Raw genomic sequence first — 19952 nt, 5'->3', positions numbered from 1 at the left:
CCACACTCACTTGAATTGCCTTTTAATATTCCCATAACAACTTGTTTTGACATGAGGTAAGGAGCATTATCCTTCTTTTTCCTGGTGGAAAAAAGGCTGAAATGGCATCCCGCCCAGGGTCATACAATAAGCTAGGAATAGAAATAACGACTTCAGACTCCTCCTTCCTGTCTCTAACTAGCAGGCAAAATCGCCTTATTAATAGCATTCTAATCTGAATCATTTAAATTACTTGTAATTGCAGGTCTACAAAGAATTGTAACTGCCCCGTGCCAGCTGAGCAAGCTGTAATGGGCATGACTACTGTTACAAACTTCTAACTTTGTCATTGGAACCCCAAAAATGCACAATTAAAAAAAAGTTTAAAATCTCATTGGAAATTAGCAGTCAATTCTCCTAGTTAAGAGTGTGGCATAGATTCACCCTCCCCTTTTCCAAAACAAAACAAAAAATTGGATTTCTGGTCAGAAGACCTAGATTTGAATTCTGACTGCCACAATCTACCTGAAGTTTCTTGGTGGTGGTTGTTGTTGCCTCTAGTCTATCTCTCTGTGAGCACACTGTGGGGGTCTCTTGATAATCTCTGGCTCATTTTACAGATAAGGAAACTGAGATCAACAGGGTTAAGTGACTTGCCTAGGGTCACACAGCTAGTAAGGGACTGAGGCTAGATTTGAATTCAGGAAGATGAGTCTTTTTGACTCCAGACCCAGAGCTCTTATCCACTGTACCACCTAGCTGCTGCTCCTTAAATTTCTTTGAATAAACTCTCAATCCTCACAGCCTCAGTTTATCTCTCTAAAAACAAGGAGGTAGGATTAGACAATTTCTTGAAGTTCTCCTTAGCTCTAACATTCGGAGTAAAGAATGAATGAAGCTCACCAAAACTTTGTCATTTAACAAGCATTTAAGTATCCAAAGGTGTATTTGACAGTAAAACAAAACCAAACAAACAAAAAATGAAACAGTTTCTGCCCTTAAGAAGCTCAGATTCTAGTGAAGGAAACATGTACATTGATTCCAAAGCTTGTCCAAGTAAATACAAAGTGATTTAAAAAATCCTTTTTATTATTGTATTGGAGAAGAATCGAAGCTTTTTGTCATGAAAAGAGCAAAAAACCTCCAAAACAACTTACTGAATTTCATGCCATTTTAGAACAGAAGGAAGGTCCCAAGAAGCCATCTAATTTAGCCCTTTCCTCCTTTTAATGATGAGGGACTTGGTCCTAGAGGTTAGGTGACTTGCCAAGGTCACAGAGGTGATTGGGATTTGAACCCAGGTCCCCTGACCTGCCTCTCTAGCGTGCTTTTTACTGTATTACTCAGTTTCTACACACCCAATTTTTCCGTGGTCCTTGTTTAAGTCAAGTCTATTACGATGACATTTGGAGAGTTCTATAAACTATCTAGCAGGTGGAGAGCAGCCAGCAGCTCCCCAGAAGCTGGCAGGTTGGGTTGCTCCTTGAAAAAGAAAGTAAGTGGCTCCCTGCAAATGACTCTAACTGAATGATTTGCACCTGCCTGCAGGTATTCAGGTAAATGACTGGTCCCGAGGAATTTCCTGACTGGTTCAATCACTAAGGTGGAAGCCACGAAGATGATCTTTCCAGGGTTCGGTGTGATGTCACACATTTCGTGCTCCAGGCCAACCAATACCATTCATTCTTCTTCCCCACAGACACCTGCCCAAGGAAGGCGAATGTGGTGTCACAGGACAGACCCAACTGAGTCTGGCTGACTTACGTGCAAGGGATGTATGTGCTCTGCCTGTCGGTGGACGGCTTCAGAATCACTACACCTGGAAAGGTGAGCTGAAACGCCCATTTTCTCTGGCTAGTGAGACCGACCACTGGTCACATTGTTCCGAACAGGAAACAGGAAAGAAACTGGCTGAGTGAGTGAGTACATCTTTACTCTTTTCTCAGGAGAGGGGAAGCTCCTTCTGGGGGAGAAGTTGGCTCTTCTGGTCACACACTAAAAACTCTCTCAAGCCCCAAGGTTCATGCTGCTTTGAAAAATCATTAATTCAGCCTCTTCCTTTCTGGGATATTCCTTTCCTCCCCCTAAAAATGGAACTGCGAAGGTGAGAAGAAGAAATCTTTGAATTTGATTTGGAGTTGTAAACTTTCTTGAATTCTAATCATCCTGTTCATTTCAGGAGGGGGGGGGGGGGCGGGCAGGAGATTTCCTTAATGCTAATTACAAGGTGGGGGAGGGGAGATTTTGATCAGGGCAATTTCTATGGTGGGGAGGAGACAATAGTTAACCCACTCTGTTTCGATTCATTTTATTTTTGACTTTCATCAATTTCATTTCCACCAAAGATTGTCACATTGTTTTGTTTCTTGAAACTATTTCAAAAGCACCTCTTGTCTGTGGACTGAGTGCTTCCCTAGACTGTAAATGCAATTGTTTTTTCTTTCTGTGCCCCCTCCCAAGTTTCCTAGCTCCTAACCTTTTTTTTTAAAGACATATTTAATTTTTGTTCTCAGTTGTACAATCTTTTTACTGGGAGATTGTGATCTGTATTAGAATACTTTAAATTCAGACATGTTTATGAAACCTTTAGCTCAGGTAACATGGATTATCTTTTCTGAACTTCATGAATGGGGTAGGAAGGGGGGGGGGCTCTCCTGGTATAAATTACCCTTTTTGCATTTTAATAGTAAATAAACTGTTTAGTAGATTGTTCTGCCAGGACCTTACTTTTTTCCCCTCCTACAAGTAACTTTAGCTCCAGGACCCATATTCGTTTCCTTAATAAATATCTTGCAGGTAGCATGAGTTGCAGGCTCCCCCTCGGTGTACTGACTTACACTAGAGGTGTTTCCATCATGGGGGTTCTGGGTGTGCAAGCCACATGCAGTACTGGGGGGTCGGTGCCTGTCTGTGGGAAACTCATGGAAAGAAACAGACCTTGAGGTGCAATGTGACCAACTCCTACATCAGCTCTTTTGCTGAAACTTTCAAGTTAGCACATACATAAAGAAAGAAGTTTGCAAGGAAGTGATCTGTTAGTAATTATGCTGATATTCATCCACCCCAAAAGTCAAAGTGCACATTCATTCTCCCAAAGTAGAAATGGAAACAATCTGGGGAAGTTTGTCTCCGACAGAGTAGCCTCTCACCAGCCAAACTAGTCCTGCTGTGGCTGCCAATTCCTCTCACTCCTTTGAGACCACTATTGTTCTCCTCTCTGACCTTTGCATCCTTTATTTTCGGAGCCTGTGTGCTTGGCCAGTGGCTACTTACTGCCTTTGCCTTATTGGAATTGTGATTCAGTTCAGGATTTGTCTTCAGACAATACAATATCCTATTTCTGGTATCGAATGGAATCAGATCACTGTGGGTCCCTAATTCCTTGATGAAAAGTTCATCTCCTTTTAAGCACTGTATTTGAACCTTAGGCAAACAATTCCTCCCCCTTCCCATTAAGGGGGCAGCTCTATAGGCAAACAAATTTTGGTGGGGGAGAGGAAGTTGAGGGTGGGGGAAGAGAAAAAAGGAAACAGGGGAAAAGAATCAGATTTAAAGAGAAACCTTTGAGGTTCTCTAAGTCTAACATGCTCTTATTTTACAGATGAGGAAATTGAGGACTAGAGACTCAAAGTAGCCTGTTGAAAGTCACAAAAAGGTACAGGGAGAGGGGGGGAGAGAGACAGAGACAGAGACAGACAAACAGACAGAGACAGAGAGAGACAGACAGTCAGAGTATGTTCAGAGATTGGAATTCAGGATCAGACTGTTCTAGAATATAGCTATTCCTGACTCATTGGGGTACTTTGAGCTAGTGCCATTTTTTTGTTTGTTTAGTAGATAGAGGCTTTGCTAAGAGATTATAGTTTAAAGAGTCAAACTTTATTTAAAGAAGTTTTCCTGGTCCACTTTGAGGAGTTCCATCTAAAGGTCTTTTGGGAAAACAAATTTAAATAATTATGATAGTCACTGTTGTTATTAATTGTAAATAACTACATCCTTGATAGTTCCCACAAAACCTAACAAAAGAAGGGAATAAAGCAGAAGCAAGGCTTTTGAGTTTCCTCCCATGAAGCATACTGGGCTGATTGCCACCATTTGATTCTCCAGCAGAAGGAAGGAGCTGCTATGCCCTGTCAGCTCTGACTCAATTTCTCTATCCCGCCCCTCTTCTTCCTTTACCTACCCAGAGAGCAGCAAATGCAGGGTATCCCACAGACCACTGGACCAATGCACCATTGTTGTCTGGAGAAATGTGATGAAGGCAATTAGTACCACCAGATTCAGTATAATTCCACAAAAGTTTCCCAAGTGTTCTCCTGGTTGTGAATTTTAATCCCAGGAAGATCTCCTGCCAAGGGCTTGTATAAAAAAAGAAAACTGGTCCTTTCCCTGCCTCACTAGGAACTTCTATTCTACTGAAAATGGAAATGCAACATATGTACAGATCGAGTATATCTGAGAAAAGAAATGTAGATAAAGTACTATTACTCTAGGGAAATACAAGAATGAGGAATTCCTTCAGTTAGGAATCAGTGAAGGGAACCATGACCAGACATGATCTTTCTAGATCATAGATCTACAGTTAGAAGGGATCTTTGAGGTCATCTAGTCCAACTCCTTTATCTTGGAAATGAAGACTCAACAGACCAAAAAAGTTAAGGAACTCTGAACCCCAAATCTATTGTGCTAAAAGTCAGATTAAGTATCTTTTTCCACAATGGGGAAGCTCATTCTCTCTCAGGTGCAGGCAATGAGTGTCAGACTCAGGAAGAAAAATGGAGGCCATTTGTCAAAGCTCACTAATTGTGTTAAGTAAAATATTATCTGTTGATTATGTCTCTTCTGTGGCCTTTCTTGAGTTCCCTTGCTTGGACAGAAAGGGATTTGCAAAGAAACTGGGAGGTCAATTAATGATAGAAGCAGCTGGTCCTTTTATTTGGCCCATGAAAACATGTAGTTTAACTGGAATCACCCAAAGGAACACAAAAGGCAAGGCAAAGAAAGTAAGAGAAAAGTACTAGACTGTTACCTCCAAAACAATACTAGGAAAGCATAAAGAAAGGATGTGACCAGGGATGTCCCTAGGGAGTCTTGACCACAAAGGTCTTCAAGCCGTGGTGAGAGGATGACCCTGTCAGAGGTTGTTTCCCCAAATTCTTTCTCCTTCTCTCTCACCTCCTCGAGAAGGCAAATATTTTGTAGAGATTGTATATGTGCAGTCAATGTAAAACATGTCCCTGTTAACCACGTAGAAAAAGAAAATAAAAAACCAAAACTAAATTCCCATGGATGTACTAAATTCTGACTAGGATTGTTGGGACCTGGCCTCAGGACAGCTCCATATGTTTTATAGGGTGCCATTCAGGGCTGATTAGCTTCTCATCTTTGAGGTCACAGGTAGAAAGATGCCAGTAAGCTGAGGTTCTAGAGAAGAAGCAAGGCAGACAGAATATCACTAGAGCACAGCATATTTGTTTGTCACAGAACTGACTATCACAAGACTTTGAAGACCTATTTGTGGTCAAGAAGCAAAGAAAAGAAGACTAGATCCAGACCCATGGGTCACTCTTATAGGTGGACAGGCCCCATCTCCTCCTTGAGGGCAGGGTCATGTGCCTGCCTGGGCCATTAGGAAGTCATCACTCAAGGTGGCTGAGTAATGGCCTGGTGATTTGAGGACTGGGAATTCGAATCCCAACTTTGCTAGGTATTTGGGAGCAAATTTGGGAGAAGACTTGTCTCTCCCTACCCATCTGTTTTCTCATCTATTTTTTAAAAAAATTGACTAAATGATAGATATGCTGATACACTATAAAAATAGACTTGTTTTGTTTACAAACCTAGATAGGCAGGTTATAAACTCAAGCCTGGTGGGTTTTTCAGGTTTAGTATTTAGGGGCAATGTTTTATTAGCAAATGTTAATATTGTTTCAGAAAGAACAACTGATCTACTCATTCTCTTGAGGGGAAACATTTATCATCCTTGTTAATAATCTGTCTAGAATAATTTACAACTTAGATATTACAAATCTCCATTTAATTTTATTTTTTCTCAATTACATGTAAACAAAAATTAACTTTTTAAAAATGTTGTTTCCCCAAATTCTTTCTCCTTCTCTTTCACCTCCTCGAGAAGGCAAATCATTTGATATATATTGTACATGTGCAGTCATGTAAAACATGTCCATATTAACCACATAGAAAAAGAAAATACAAACCAAAACAAAAAATGAATAATAAAGAAAGTTTAAAAAGTGACATTACAATTCCAGACCTGTAGGCTGAGATCCAGTGAATTGTGAATACATGAAGTAGGTTTTTCTCTTTAAAAATCTATTTTATTGGGGATAGCTAGGTGATTCAGTAGACTGAGAACCAGGCCTGTTAGATGGGAGGTCATGGGTTGAAATCTGGCCTCTTCCAGATACTTCCTAGCTGTGTGACCCTGGGCAAATTACTACCCTCCCCACCATTGCCTAGCCCTTATTGCTCTTTTGCTTTGGGACCAATACACAATTTTGATTCCAAGATTGAAGGTAAGGGTTTAAACAATAAAAATAGATTTTATTGATATCTTTTTTATATCAATTACATTTCTACCAGTATCACTCAGAAAGAACCATCTCCTATAACAAAAAATCAAAGACAGAAGAAGAGAAAAAACTTTAGGAGAGCCAATTCAACACATTGAAGAAGTATATGTACTATGTTTCAAAGCTGACCACCCCGCTTCTGCAAAGAAGTAAGGAAGGTTTCTCCTTGCATCTCTTCCTCAAACGTGGTCTTAATAATAACCCCCAATTCAGTTTCAATTATTTTGTTGTTGTTGTTTTTCCACTTATATGCTAGTTTCCTGACTCTATTTACTTTATTTTGCATCATTTCATTTAAGTGCCTCTGTGCTTTCTCTTCTTTGCTCTTGATAGCACAGTCAAATTTCAGTACAATCAAGCATCACAATTTTTCTGTCATTCCTATTTGATGAATATTTATCTTGTTTCCAAGTATTTGGCACCACAAAAAGTGCTGTTATAAATATTTTGATGTATTGTATGACCGCCTTCTTTTTTTGAATTAATTTGTTATCACTGACCTCAATGGGGTGTATGCCTAGCAATGGAATCTCTTGGCAGATTCTCCTGATGACCTAAAAGATGTTGCTGTGGGCAGGAAACTAGCAACAATGAGTACCCTGTTTGAGTTGTAGTTGTGGGATACAGTGTCTATCTGCTGGTTGAAATGCCCCTTCATGTGTAAATCAGGTTGTAGTCCCAGGTCCTTGCTATAATTGAGCAAGAGTTTATTCCTAGAGGCAGAATTCCTAGAGTCTAGGCTCAGTTGTTTGCCTGGTCACTTGATGTCACATCTGTTCTAATTCTGTCTTGTGAAAATGGAGAAAATGTTATGTTACCTTGCAGAAAGGCATGATCCGTCAAGGAGAGAAGGCTATTCTGTAAAACCAATTTAACTCAAACATTCAAATGCCTGCCATATCCAGAGCACTGCTGGATTCTGAAGGAGGCAAAGAGTGATACCATCTTTTCCTTTGTATAATCTGCAATTTAATGGTGGTGGATGGAATATAGATAGATGCATAAACACAGACGTATAGTATAAAATAAATAAATTCAAAGGGAAAGGACAAGCCAAGTGCCTTTTCCCAGTGGTCTGGTAGGAGGCCTGGCATGGAATTAGAGGTTTTTGATGTTTGGGCACATCAGGGAAAAGGAAGGGAAAAGGACTGGTATGATTTAATAGGCTAGAAGTGGAAGTAGAAGGATTTAAGCTCTCTGGAAATGGTTAGCCTGTCTTCAAGTGCTTAAAAAAAAAAAAACCCAACCCAGAACCCCTATAACTGTGGAATAGGGATTAGAATCGTTTAATCCCAGAGGGTAGAGCCAGTTGTAATAGGTAGAAGACTGAAAGGGGATACATTTAGTCTTGATGGAAGATGCAGGCTTCTAATAGAGCTGTCCAGAAGCAGAGTGGACTGTCTCATGGTAAGCCTTCTTTCAGAAACAGGGTGGCTATTTGTTAGGTACATTTTAGTAGAGATTCTTTTTCAGGTATAACTTGAATTAGCTGGTCACTGAAGTCACTTCCAACTCCAAAATTCTGTGATTCTGTTTCATAATAAATTCAGAAAGAGATACAAACTTTTGGAAAACTAGGATTATTTTTTTAATTTGAAAAATTTCTATTTAATTGATTTAGAATATTTTTCCATGGTTATATGACTCATGTTCTTTCCCTCTCTTACTCTCACCCCCCTCCCATAGCCAATGAACAGTTCCACTGGTTTTATGTATGTCATTGATCAAGACCTATTTCCATGTTGTTGGTGTTTGCACTAGGGAGATCATTTAGCATCTACAACCCCAATCATATCCCCCTCTACCCATGTGATTGAGCAGTTGTTTTTCTTCTGTGTTTCTATTTCCATAGTTCTTTCCCTTGTAAGAACTGAAATAATATTTCTACCCAGATATATATTTTATAAAGCTTATTAGAAAGGGTAGACAATTATTCCTCTAAGTAACCTGACCACAGGGGGGCCTGGACTGCAAGTCTCTTCCTTCCCTCTTACCTGCCTCCTTTGTTCCTGACTTCTTCCTTTTTCGTTCTCTTCTTGCTTCTCCCTCCTCTCAAGCCCAAAGCCTTGACTTTTATTGACATACAACAGGTACATGGGCGCAAAACCTGGCTCAACTGTGTTATGTCAGGAATGTTTGATGGACAGGTTAAGCTACTCAGGAGGGAGAGGGGATGAACTTCCTTGACACACTCTGGATGTGGACAGTGTTCTTTCTGATGAGTCCCTCAGCATTGTCCTGGATCATTGCATTGACACTAATGGAGAAGTCCATTACATTCGATTGTACCACAGTGTATCAGTCTCTGTGTACAATGTTCTCCTGGTTCTGCTCCTTTCGCTCTGCATCACTTCCTGGAGGTTGTTCCAGTCTCCATGGAATTCCTCCACTTTGTTATTCCTTTGAGCACAATAGTATTCCATCACCAACATATACCACAATTTGTTAAGCCATTCCCCAATTAAAGGGCATCCTCTCATTTTTCAATTTTTTTGCCACCACAAAGAACGTGGTTATAAATATTTTCATACAAGTCTTTTTTCTTATTATCTCTCTGGGGTACAAACCCAGCAGTGGTATGGGTGGATCGAAGGGCAGACAGTCTTTTAAAACTTTGGGAATAGTCCTAGGATCATTTTTTTAAAACCCTTACCTCTGTTTTAGAATTGGTACTAAGTATCAGTTCCAAGGCATAAGAGCAGTAAAGGCTAGGCAATTAGGGTTAAGTGATTTGCCTAGGGTCACACAGTGTCTTAGGCCAAATTTAATCCTAGGATCATTTTGCAGAATAAAAAGAAGGAAGCCTGATAAAATAGAAAATACTGGATTTGGAGATAGGAGACCTAGGTGCCACCTTAATGAATCCACAAGTGTTTTTTTAGCACCTACTATGAGTTAGGTGCACTGGGATCACAAATACAATGAATCAAACAAATTCCCACTGAAAGGAGACAAATTGGACCATGCTGAGTTTCAGTTGTCTCTGGGATATTTGGGTAAAAGTAGTTGGAGATAGGACCTGGGAGCTTGGGAAAGAAGTCCAGGCTGAACCTAGAGATTTGGGAGTTATCTCTGGAGAGATGATACTTAAAGCTGTGATTATGAATGAGGTTGCCTAGGGAGAGAGTGGAAAGAGGCTGGGGTAGTTTGGGAAGCAAGAACCTTGGGAAGTGTCTGCCCACATTAGCAGAGAATCATAAGATTAAAGAGATTAAAGAATACTTGCTTAAAGTCCCATAAGTAAGATAAACTCTAGAGTAGAGATTCAAACCCCTAATTACAAACTGGGCAGTACCATTGTACCCTGAAACCTCCCCAGTCAGTGTTTGAGAATATATTCAAGAAAGGATAGTCTACAGTAGCAAGTGGTAGAGAGAGGACAAGGAGGATACTCTTGTTGTTCAGTTGGGTCTAACTCTTTGTGATCTCATTCAGGGTTTTCTTGTCAAAGATACTGGACTGGTTTGCCATTTCCTCTTCCAGATAATTTTATAGTTGAGGAAACTGAGGCCAACAGGTTTAAATGACTTACCTAGAGTCATACAGCTAGTAAATGTCTATGGTCAGATTTTAAAAGAAGATGAATCTTTCTGATTCCAAGTATGGCACTCTATCTACTTTATCTAACTGACCCCAAGGAAGATAAAGCATTGGATTTGGGGATTAGGCCATTTGGCAAAATCTAAGAGGGCAGTTTCAGTAGCCTAGTGGGGTTCAGAGCTGGATTGCAAGGAGATAATGGAGATGAAGTGGAAAGAGGTACTAAGTCTAGACTTCTTCAAAGAGTCTGACAGTGACTGAGAAGAGGAGAATATAGTAGAAGGGCCATGGGAAGGCTGTTTCTTTTTCTTTTTTTTTTCTGGTAGTGGAGAAACTTGGGAATGACTGTAGGCAGATGATCAGGATCCAGTAAAGGAAAAGATCTTGAAGATGCCTAAGAAGGACAATTGCTGGCAGGCATTCATCTAAGCTGGCATTTCTAAAAGGTAGACAACTCAATTCTGTGGTATCTGTGTACTATGTGAAAGCCATTAAATAGAATAGCTATTTATGTCCTGGCATTGCATAGTCTGGCTTTTATGCTGGTGACAAATTCCATGTCACATGACCGATGCCATGAAAGCACCAAGGTCATTTTAAGAACACTGGAGAGAAAAATGAGACAGTTTACATTTGGAGTCTTATCATATTTTGTGGTATCTAACTAATGAAACCCAAATACAATAAGTGTTTAGAATTAGGGGTATAAAGCTGATTACAACAATCCAAAACAGAGAAGATGGTTTCCAAGCCTTAGATATTTACTTCTGCCCTTTAAAAATTATCCCTTGTTCCATTTTTCATCTTGATTCAGAACAATGCAACTAAGTGCTGGATTTGAGTTGGAGGATCTGGACTCAAATTTCAATTTTGGCTGATGTTGAGCAAGTCATTTAAACTGCTTGGGTTCACCATTGACTCACATGTAAAATGGGGGGGGGGGGTTGGACTAGATGACATCTAAGGACTCTTCTACTTTTAAATCTATGTTCCTGGTGATCCTTTTCATCTTTATCATCTTTCCTTCCCCTTTTCCTAGAGAAATCCTAACTCATTCCTGCTCCAAAGACTCTACTGATTGGTTTATTCTCTTCGCTGCCTTCTACAGTCTGGATACTTTTAACGCTCTTGTTTTATGGTGAGTGTGCTGATACTCTAGCTGAAGGGCCTTTTTGTTACCTCATTTGGCTGAGCCTTGAGCATATGGGCTTGAATTCTGCCATCATTTTGCAGTGACACTTGTTTGTGGATGTATTCATCAGAGAGATATGAAAGCACAGCACCAATGCTGAAAGCTCTCCAAGAATTCTCTTTAATAGCCTCATGGTACAGTGCAAGGCATCAGCACGTGCAGAAGAGTGAGGCACTAATATTTCATCGCTAATTGTCAGAGGTGATCTGCATAGCTTGCTGCTGACTGACTGCCTTTGTTGGTCACGTGGGCCTCCATGAGTACATGTTTAGGCTGCCATCCGTACATAAAGTCACCAGTGAGTCATCTTAGTGTTTTCAAGCTGCCTCAGAAATGTTGTTGTTATAGAACCATCCTGTTCAGAGCAGACACGCAGAGGTCTCTTTCTGTTTGTATGATATGGCATACCATTCTCCTCCAGTATTCTTAGGAAGTTTAAAGTATTGGAAAGACTACTGGTCATGAAGTTCTATATTTGAGTCCCAGCTCTGCCACTTATTATTAAATTTTTTTTTAAACCTTTACTTTCTACCCTAGTAAAAACTCTAAGACAGAAGGGTAAATGGGGTGAAGTGACTTGCCCAGGGTCACACAGCTAAGAAGTGTGTGAAGCCAGATTTGATTCCAAGTCCTCTGGACTTTAGACCTGACTTTCTATCCACTGAGCCATCTTGCTGCTCCTGCCACTTACTATTTGTCTGGATTTGGGGCAAACCACTGGATTCCTCAAGTGTTAAAATTAAGTGATCACAGTAGATGATTGATTTCTAAAGTCCCTTCTAGATGTAAGAATTTAAATTTAGGGTTTTTTATGCTAAATATGAGAATTCTAAAGTAATATTGTGATCCCCGATTTAAAAATATTACAGCTTAAGTCAAAATGACTTTTAGCAGCTTTTTTATTTACAAAGAGGTGGAAAGAGTGAAAGTGGAAAAACGTAGATAAGACAGAAAGTACTGCCTAGCTACCCATACCCTGAGTTTAATCCTAATGTCTCCAGACCACAAATGTGAATCTGAAACCAGAATCCAAAGTCCTAATTAGGAAGGTGAAATCCAAAGAGCCAGGAGATGAAGTGCCAATGAACAGAGAGGGTCTCCTCACCGAAGAACCAAGGAAGGAATCACTACACTCACCACCACAAGCCAAAACAGGATCCAGGGAAAGAGAGTCTCCTCTTCCAGTCTGGTTCACCAATGTAGAGGGAAAGAATCCTTGAGCTGCCTTTTAAAAGCAGCTTTCTTTATGTCACTTCCTGTTGCTCCCCACTTTAAGGGAACCAATCACAGTCTTTCAATTTGCCTAGCACTGGGGGATGGGGCAGTGGCCCCTGCAATTGTCACCCACTCTAGCAAGTGACTTGTGAACTCTCATACTCATTGACTGGTAAGGTACTAAGTAGGGGTATTTGAGTTTTTGATTGATTAACCTAAAAGTTGCTGATTGATAGACAAAGAGAGTTTGATTCACTCTTCACATAGCCCTAACCTTTTAGAGGATTCTGTGAAATTTCCTATGACATTCATCTTTTCTTTTAAATGTTACTTCGAAGAAGCCATATATTGTATTGATTCCCAGGCAGAAGGGTGGTAAGAACTAGAGTCACATGACTAGGAAGTGTCTGAGTCCTGATTTGAACCTAGGACCTCCCATCTCTAGGCCTGGCTCTCAATCCACTGAGCCAACCAGCTGCCCCCTAGCATTAAGCTTTTGAAGACCACTAAAAAGAAACATTGCTGAAAAAACAAAGGAGTCACTTGATTTTCTCGGGCATGTTTTTACACCAGGACAGAATTGATGTTCCCAAACAGGCATTATAAATGCCTGCCAGCCCCAATAACATATAGTAAGTCTTATCTGATTACTCAAGAGGATTACTGGCCCTTTGAACACATTTAAAAACACATATCTCATACCACACATTTGGAACTTAATTATATTCTATCTTATGTTTTCTAATTGTTTCAATAATCATTGGCCTCACTACCCCCTTAAGCTATCAACCTACCTCTCCTCCCTTTCACTATAAACTCTTACTAGGAATTGGCTCACTGCCTCCAGAAGTACAAAGGCAAAGAGCTGGAAGGAACCCCAGGAACCAGGTAGTCTGATCTATACAGTCTCCTAAGAATCTCTTGTAAAACCCAACAAATTGTCTGGATGACCTCAAGCTTTTGTCTGAAGGTTTCCTATAAAGGGGAACCCACTACTCATTTGGCTTTGGACAACTTACTATTGAGAATATTTCTCCAACCCCAGCCCAAACGTAGGCTTGTTGCTGAGTGGCTTTTTATTTGCTTTGTTTTTATTTTGCAACTTTCACCCATTGGTCTTGGTTTCTTACCCCTGAGGCTAAAAAAAAAAAAAGGATATCCCTTTAAAATACTTGAAGATGATAGCTATCATATATTACCCCTCCTGCACACTCTTTCTCCCAAGTCTAATCTTCTCAAGGCTAACCTAACTAATTTCTTTCAACCAATCCACATCTGGCTGGACCTCAAAGCCTTTTGACATCCTGGTTGCCTTCCAAGGAATATTCTCAAATTCATTAATATCTTGCCTAAAACTTTATAAGTGAGAGAAGAAAGAAAATTAATGACTGCTGGAAGAGGCAAAAGGAAGGGCTCAAGGATGTAGGTGGATGGATTAACTTTAGTGAATAATAGGTATAGAACTGCTGTGGCTAAAAGGAAGCAGGATCAAGAGGGTCATGAATTAGAGATTCTTAGGAAATGAGGAGTAGAACTAGAAGAGTTCACATTACATGGCTCCCATTTTCTCCTGGAAGGAAGTATCTAAAAATCACATCTGTTTTAAATGCAGAGATGGGAATAGTGGAAAGAAAGAAGAAAAAGGTTGGGACCAGTTTCTGTGGAGAAGGAGATAAAAGTAGATCAAATCAAATCAATGAGCATTTATTAAGTGCTTCCAATTTGCCAAGCACTATGCTAAGCTCTGGGGATGCAAAGAATAGCAAAGATAAAGTACTTACTCCTAGGAAGCTGATATTCTAATGGAGGAGACAACATGTAAACAAGGAGGCAATCCAAGATATAAATAAGACTAGATGGCATTTCATCTGAAGACTAGAAGGCTTTGGCATCTGGGGCCACCAAAAAGGGAGTAAGATTTGAGCTGAGTCACAAGGAAACAAGGTAAACTAAGAGACAAAGGTGAGAAGGCAGAGTATTCCAGGTATGGCAGACAGCTATTACAAAGGCACAGAGATGGGAGAGATGTCATGGTGCAGGAATTGCAAGACTGTCTAACAAGAGCCCATTTGAGATTAAGGACCATGAAATCATAGTGGATAAAACCAGCTCAGTTGTAGGATTGTATTAATCTCAGAAATCCAGTCAGAGAAATTGAATACAGGGAGTTCCCAAGGATAAGAATATACTGGCTTTGAATGACAGAAGTTGAGAAGAGGGGTAGGCTGGGTCAAGATTCCAGAATAGTAAATAAAAGCAAATGAAATTGTTTGACCAGCAGACAAAAGTTGGATACAAAGAAGATGGGAGAGAGTGGAAGGATTAGCTGCAAGTAGAAAGGGTTGCAAAGGCTATAGTATCCTTAGGGAGAAACTAGAGAGCTGTTCAAGTAAGGACAAAGAAAAACTTCACCGGAACATCTAGAAGCTAGAGAGTATTTGTTGGAAAATAAAATGGACTCTGAAAGGCACAGTGGAAAAGCTTAGGCCTTGGATGGGGAGATGGGGAGGCATTGAGAGGGAGTAGGACTAATGAGAATCAAGAGGAGTTTGGGATATATCTCACACATAGGACTATGGGACTCAACTAGGGAGCTAGTCACTGAAAACATATTTCTTGAGTGCCCTTTCTCTTGTCAATCTGTCAGTGAGAATTTATTAAGCCAAGCATTTTGCTACAGACTGATGATATGAAGAAAGGTAAAAGACATGGTTTCTTCCTTCAAGCAGATCACACCTTCATGCAGTGATGGCAAACCTATGGCACATGTGCCAAAAAGAGCATGCAGAGTCCTCTCTAGTGGCACGCCTGTAGTCGCACCTGTCAGAGTTTGTTACAAGAAAGCCAGAGAGACTCTGGACAGAGCTGTTCTCCTTCCCCTCTCCATGCTCCTAAGGACATTCCTCATTTTGCCTACCCCTCTGCCCAGAAGTCCAATGGACGTGCTTCCTCCCTCCTCTTTCTGAGGTAAGGTACTAGGTGGGGGGAGGGGTATCACATGCTGCTTGAGGGTGCAGTGTAGATGGCAGCTTGTTCAGTCTGTGGTGAAGTTAATTCCTATGGTGGAGTTGGAGAGGAGCCAGGTTTGAGGGGAGCATAGCTCATAGCATGGCACATAACTAGAGGAGAGCAGAGGTGGAGGGGAGTGGAGTTCTTGGGCCACTCTCCTCCCCCTCTCCACATGTATCTCTCACCACCCACCCTTCTTCCCAGCAGCCCAATGGGAGCGCTTCCTACCCTAAAAGGTTTGCTATCACTGATCTAGTGACTTGTCCAAACTTTTTCGAGGGAGAATTTATAGAGTTGATGCTTTCCAAGGTACTACTTAATACCTTGGCATTATTGAACATGCATGGGTCTCTTCATGTGCTTCCTCCATAAAGTCTGAGACCACTTCATGGAAGAACTGTGCTTATTTGAGCCTCCAGTATCTGAACTTCTCATTCTTCTCTTTCATTCCAGAATCACTGGTGCTCAGGATTAAGGAATTTATAGATGCCATCTAGTTCACTGACATCTCCAACCCTTCCACTCTAGTGAAAATTGTTCTCCTAGACCTTTATTTTTCTTTTTTCTTTTCAAAACCCTTACTTCCTGTCTTAGAGCAAATGCTAAATATCAATTCTAAGACAGAAGAGTGTTAAGGGCCAGGCAATTGGATTAACTCCCAGGGTCAAATAGCTAAGAAGTATCTGAGGTCAGATACTATCCAAGTCTGGCACTCTATCTACTGTGCTACCTAGCTGACCTTTCTTCTTTTCTTTCTTTGGTTTTCAACATTGTTGATCGTCTATTCTTCAAGTAGAGTCTCCCTCTCCTGATTTCCATCACTTTTTTTCTCCAACATCTCCAGTTCACTCAAAGTTGGTTTATTTTGTTTATCCTACTCCCTAAACATCACCTTTCTAAAGCTCTATAGCTGCTCCTCTTTACTCTCTATACTTTCTCTCTTGCTGCTCTTATCTGCTTTAGTGGGCATAAATATCACTATGTAGGTGACTCCCAGGCTCAGAGGTTTTTTGATTCTCCTCTCAACTGTGCTTCTGACCTTCCCAGACCTCACTATGATGAATCAGCTGCCTCTCCCCCTGGAGCTTTCCTCAACACTTAGGGCAGTGATGATGAGCCTTTTAGAGACCTTAGAGATGGAGTGCCCAACCTGCAACCCTCAGCATTATCCCAGACAAGGGAGGGAGGAAGTGCTCCCATTGGGCCAATGGGCAGAGGGATGGTATTATGAGAAATCTCCTCAGGCATGAGTGGAGAGTGGGAAGAAAGCTGCCTTTTCCTTTCCAGCCTCTCCATATTATACTGTTACCCCCTATCCTAGGCAAAGTCTTCATTGAAATTTCAGTTTCTTCCACATTTACAGCTGCTTCTTCAACTTCTCTAACTAGATATCACATTTGTCAGTCAGTCAATAAACATTAAACACCTCCTATAAGCCAATCACTGCTGGGGGTACAAAGAAAGACAAAAGCCAATCTGGGACCTCAAGGAACTAATAATATACTGGGGGAGATAACAGGAAAACAAATCTATACAAATAAGCCATATAAGAGAGAAATAGGGAATGACCAACAGACAAAAAACCTTAGAATTAGGAAAAACTAGGAAAATCTACCTAGAGCAGGTGGTGTTTTATCTGAGACTTGAAGAAGCCAGGGAAGCCAAGGGGCAGAGTGGAGGGATTATGCCAGGGATATAAGACAATGAGTAAAAATGCCCAGAGTCTGAAGATGGGATGTCTTCTGCAAGCAAAAACAAGAAGGCCAGGGACACTAGGTTACAGAGAATGTAGAGGGGATAAGTGATATGAATACTGGGAAGGTAGGGGAGTGTTCCATTCTGAAGGGCTTCTCATGCTAAATAGATGATTTCATACTTGATCCTGATGGTGATAGGGAGCTCTTGGAATTTCTTGAGGAGGAGTAGCATGATAAGACCTGCACTTTAGAAAAATTGTTTTGCAGTCATCTTTGAGCCATTGCTATTTCTGACTCTTTTATTCCTTGTCTTTTTTATTTTACTGCCCTATGGTATCTCTCTCACCCTTCCACTCTTTCTCCTTTTATAGGACTGCTACTATCCTAAGTCAGGCCTTTATGCCTGCTCAGCTGAAACATTGGTAACAGCCCCACCATAACTGGGCTTCTAGATTCCAGTCTTTTCTTTCTTTCTATTCTCTCTTTCTCACAGCTTCCTAATTCATAAATCTGTCCTTGTCACTCTACTAATCAATGATGATGACTTCAGTTTTCTATTACCTCTAGGATAAAATTCAGTCTCCTTCATTTAAGACCTTCCACAGTCTGGCTGCCACCCACCTTTTGAGTCTGATATTCCTTTATTGCCTCCCCAGAGCTCTACTTCCTTTCTTTTTTTTTACATTATTTTATTTGGTCATTTCCAAACATTATTAACTGGAAACAAAGATCATTTTCTTTTCCTCCTCGCCCCCCCCCCCACCACCTTTCCCTCTCCCATAGCTGACGCACGATTCCACTGGTTATCAGATGTATTCTTGACTCGAACCCATTTCCCTGTTGTTGGTATTTGCATTAGAGTGTTCATTTAGAGTCTCTCCTCAGTCATATCCCCTCAACCCCTGTAGTCAAGCAGTTGCTTAGAGGTCTACTTTCTAATCATTCTGGATCAGTTCTCTGAACCTGACATTCTCTCTTTTAGAAGCCTACCTTATCTCTGTAAGATCCATCCTCATCACCTCCATCTTTCAGAAATCCTTTTTTTTTTCTTTTACAACTCATTTAGATGCTGATTTCTCTTTGAAACCCCACTTGGTCCCTCAAGCTGAAGTTTTTTCCTCTTCTTAAATTTTCATGAAGTCCTTTGTCTATATCTTTCTTTTGCCCTATCACAGGTTACCTTATATTATATTTTTCTCTATAAATGGTATATCTCTCAATACAATACACATTTCTTATTTTATTTTATAAACATCTTCATCTAATCCTCCCTTTAGGATAAAAGGAGAAATGCACCTATTGCAACAAGAGGGTATAGCTAAGCAAGCACAAATTCCAGCACTGACCAAATCTAAAAAATTTGTCTCAGCTGCATCCTAAGTTCATCACTTCTCTATGTGGAGACGGGGAGCATGTTTCATCATTACACCTCTGGAATGGCAGTGATTGTCCTCCTCCGTGTTCTTAGGTGCTCAAAATTGTTTGTCTACATCATATTCTTAACTCTCAAACCAGTTTCCTGCTTGTGCCGCCTTCATTCTGCATTCAAGTTTCCAGGTTTCTTAGGAATTCTCCCCTTTGTCATTTCTTATATTTCTGGAGTGCTGGGATTGGGCTATTATTAAATCTTTGTCATCTCCAGCATCCAACACATCTACAGCATGTAATTAATGAATGTCCATAATATTGAGTGAGTATAAGGCCTAAAGGAATTTGGATTTTCTTTACAATAATGATGTACCTCCCATAATTCTTAGCATAATGCTGGTCATAAAATCACAGGAGTTTAGAGCTGGAAGAAAACTTTGAGATCACTGAATTCAGCCTTTTCCTGGTTTTGTAAGGGAGGCAGCTGAGGTCCAAGACTAAGTGACTTATTCATGGTCACACAGCAATTCCTGGCTAGAGCCAAGAGATGGCCAGAACAGGGAAATAGTATTGATTTTTTTTTTAACAAAAACATCTCTAATGCTATTTTAATCTCTAGGTTGACCATAGAATTCTTAATTTGATGAGGTCATCAAACATTCAAAAAACAAAAGAAAACTTTTTGCTTCAGGTAGAGGAATACCAGAAACTATCATCTCCATGAGACTTTATTTCTCCTGCCTGACCTTTTGATGAATGTAGCATTTAACTGTTAAAAACATTTATACATTTGGTTTTATAGATAACATTCTTATCATGCCCATCTTACTAATGAGAGAACAGAGGGATATCTTTTTGGAACAAAGGGAGTTTTAAACTTAAATGGGCCATAAAGGCTGTATCCAAAGACCCAAGGGAGAAAGGAACTAAAACATTCCTATTCTTGAAGGTTGTGATAATTTACAACCAGTCTTTGAATGTCCTTGGCTTTTAAATCACAAAGTAAACTGGGGTCTAATTGGCTGTCCACTTGGGATTCTTTATTAAACTACTTTCCATGTTTTCTCACCCTAAATATCTATATTTCATGTTTTTGTCTCAGATGCATTGATTATCCTCTATTCACATTGACTCTTCTTTAATTCCCAGATATCTGAAGTACCCTTTATTCACTTTTTCTTAAAACTCATACCTTCATCTTGGAATCAATAGTACACACAAGGCAGAAAAGAAATAAGTCCCGGCAATGGGGGTTTGGTGACTTGCCCAGGGTCATATAGCTAGGAAGTATCTGAGGCTAGATTTGAGTCTAGGATTTCCCTTCTTGACCTGACTCTCAATCCTCTGAACCATCTAATT

General features: G+C 40.3%; 1 protein-coding gene across 6 annotated transcripts in view; it reads left to right on the top strand.

Moving 5' to 3' along the window:
• LNX1 (ligand of numb-protein X 1) overlaps positions 1-19952 on the top strand; it is a 254018-nt gene that overhangs the window by 83573 nt on the left and 150493 nt on the right. For 3 of the 6 annotated variants that reach the window (XM_056802620.1, XM_016423249.2, XM_056802621.1), the window contains exon 2: positions 1679-1898. The gene's annotated coding sequence lies outside the window, so the exon portion shown is untranslated. Of the gene's footprint in view, positions 1-1678; positions 2084-11151; positions 11251-15248; positions 15487-19952 lie in introns of all 6 variants that reach the window. The other 3 variants (XM_056802619.1, XM_016423250.2, XM_001371318.4) reach the window with 3 other exon arrangements.

The sequence above is a fragment of the Monodelphis domestica genome, chromosome 6 (genome assembly GCF_027887165.1).
Source record: "Monodelphis domestica isolate mMonDom1 chromosome 6, mMonDom1.pri, whole genome shotgun sequence".
In the NCBI taxonomy this organism is placed as follows: domain Eukaryota; kingdom Metazoa; phylum Chordata; class Mammalia; order Didelphimorphia; family Didelphidae; genus Monodelphis; species Monodelphis domestica.
The sequence above is the reverse complement of the archived record's forward strand: the minus strand, read 5'-3'. Positions and strand labels throughout refer to the sequence as shown.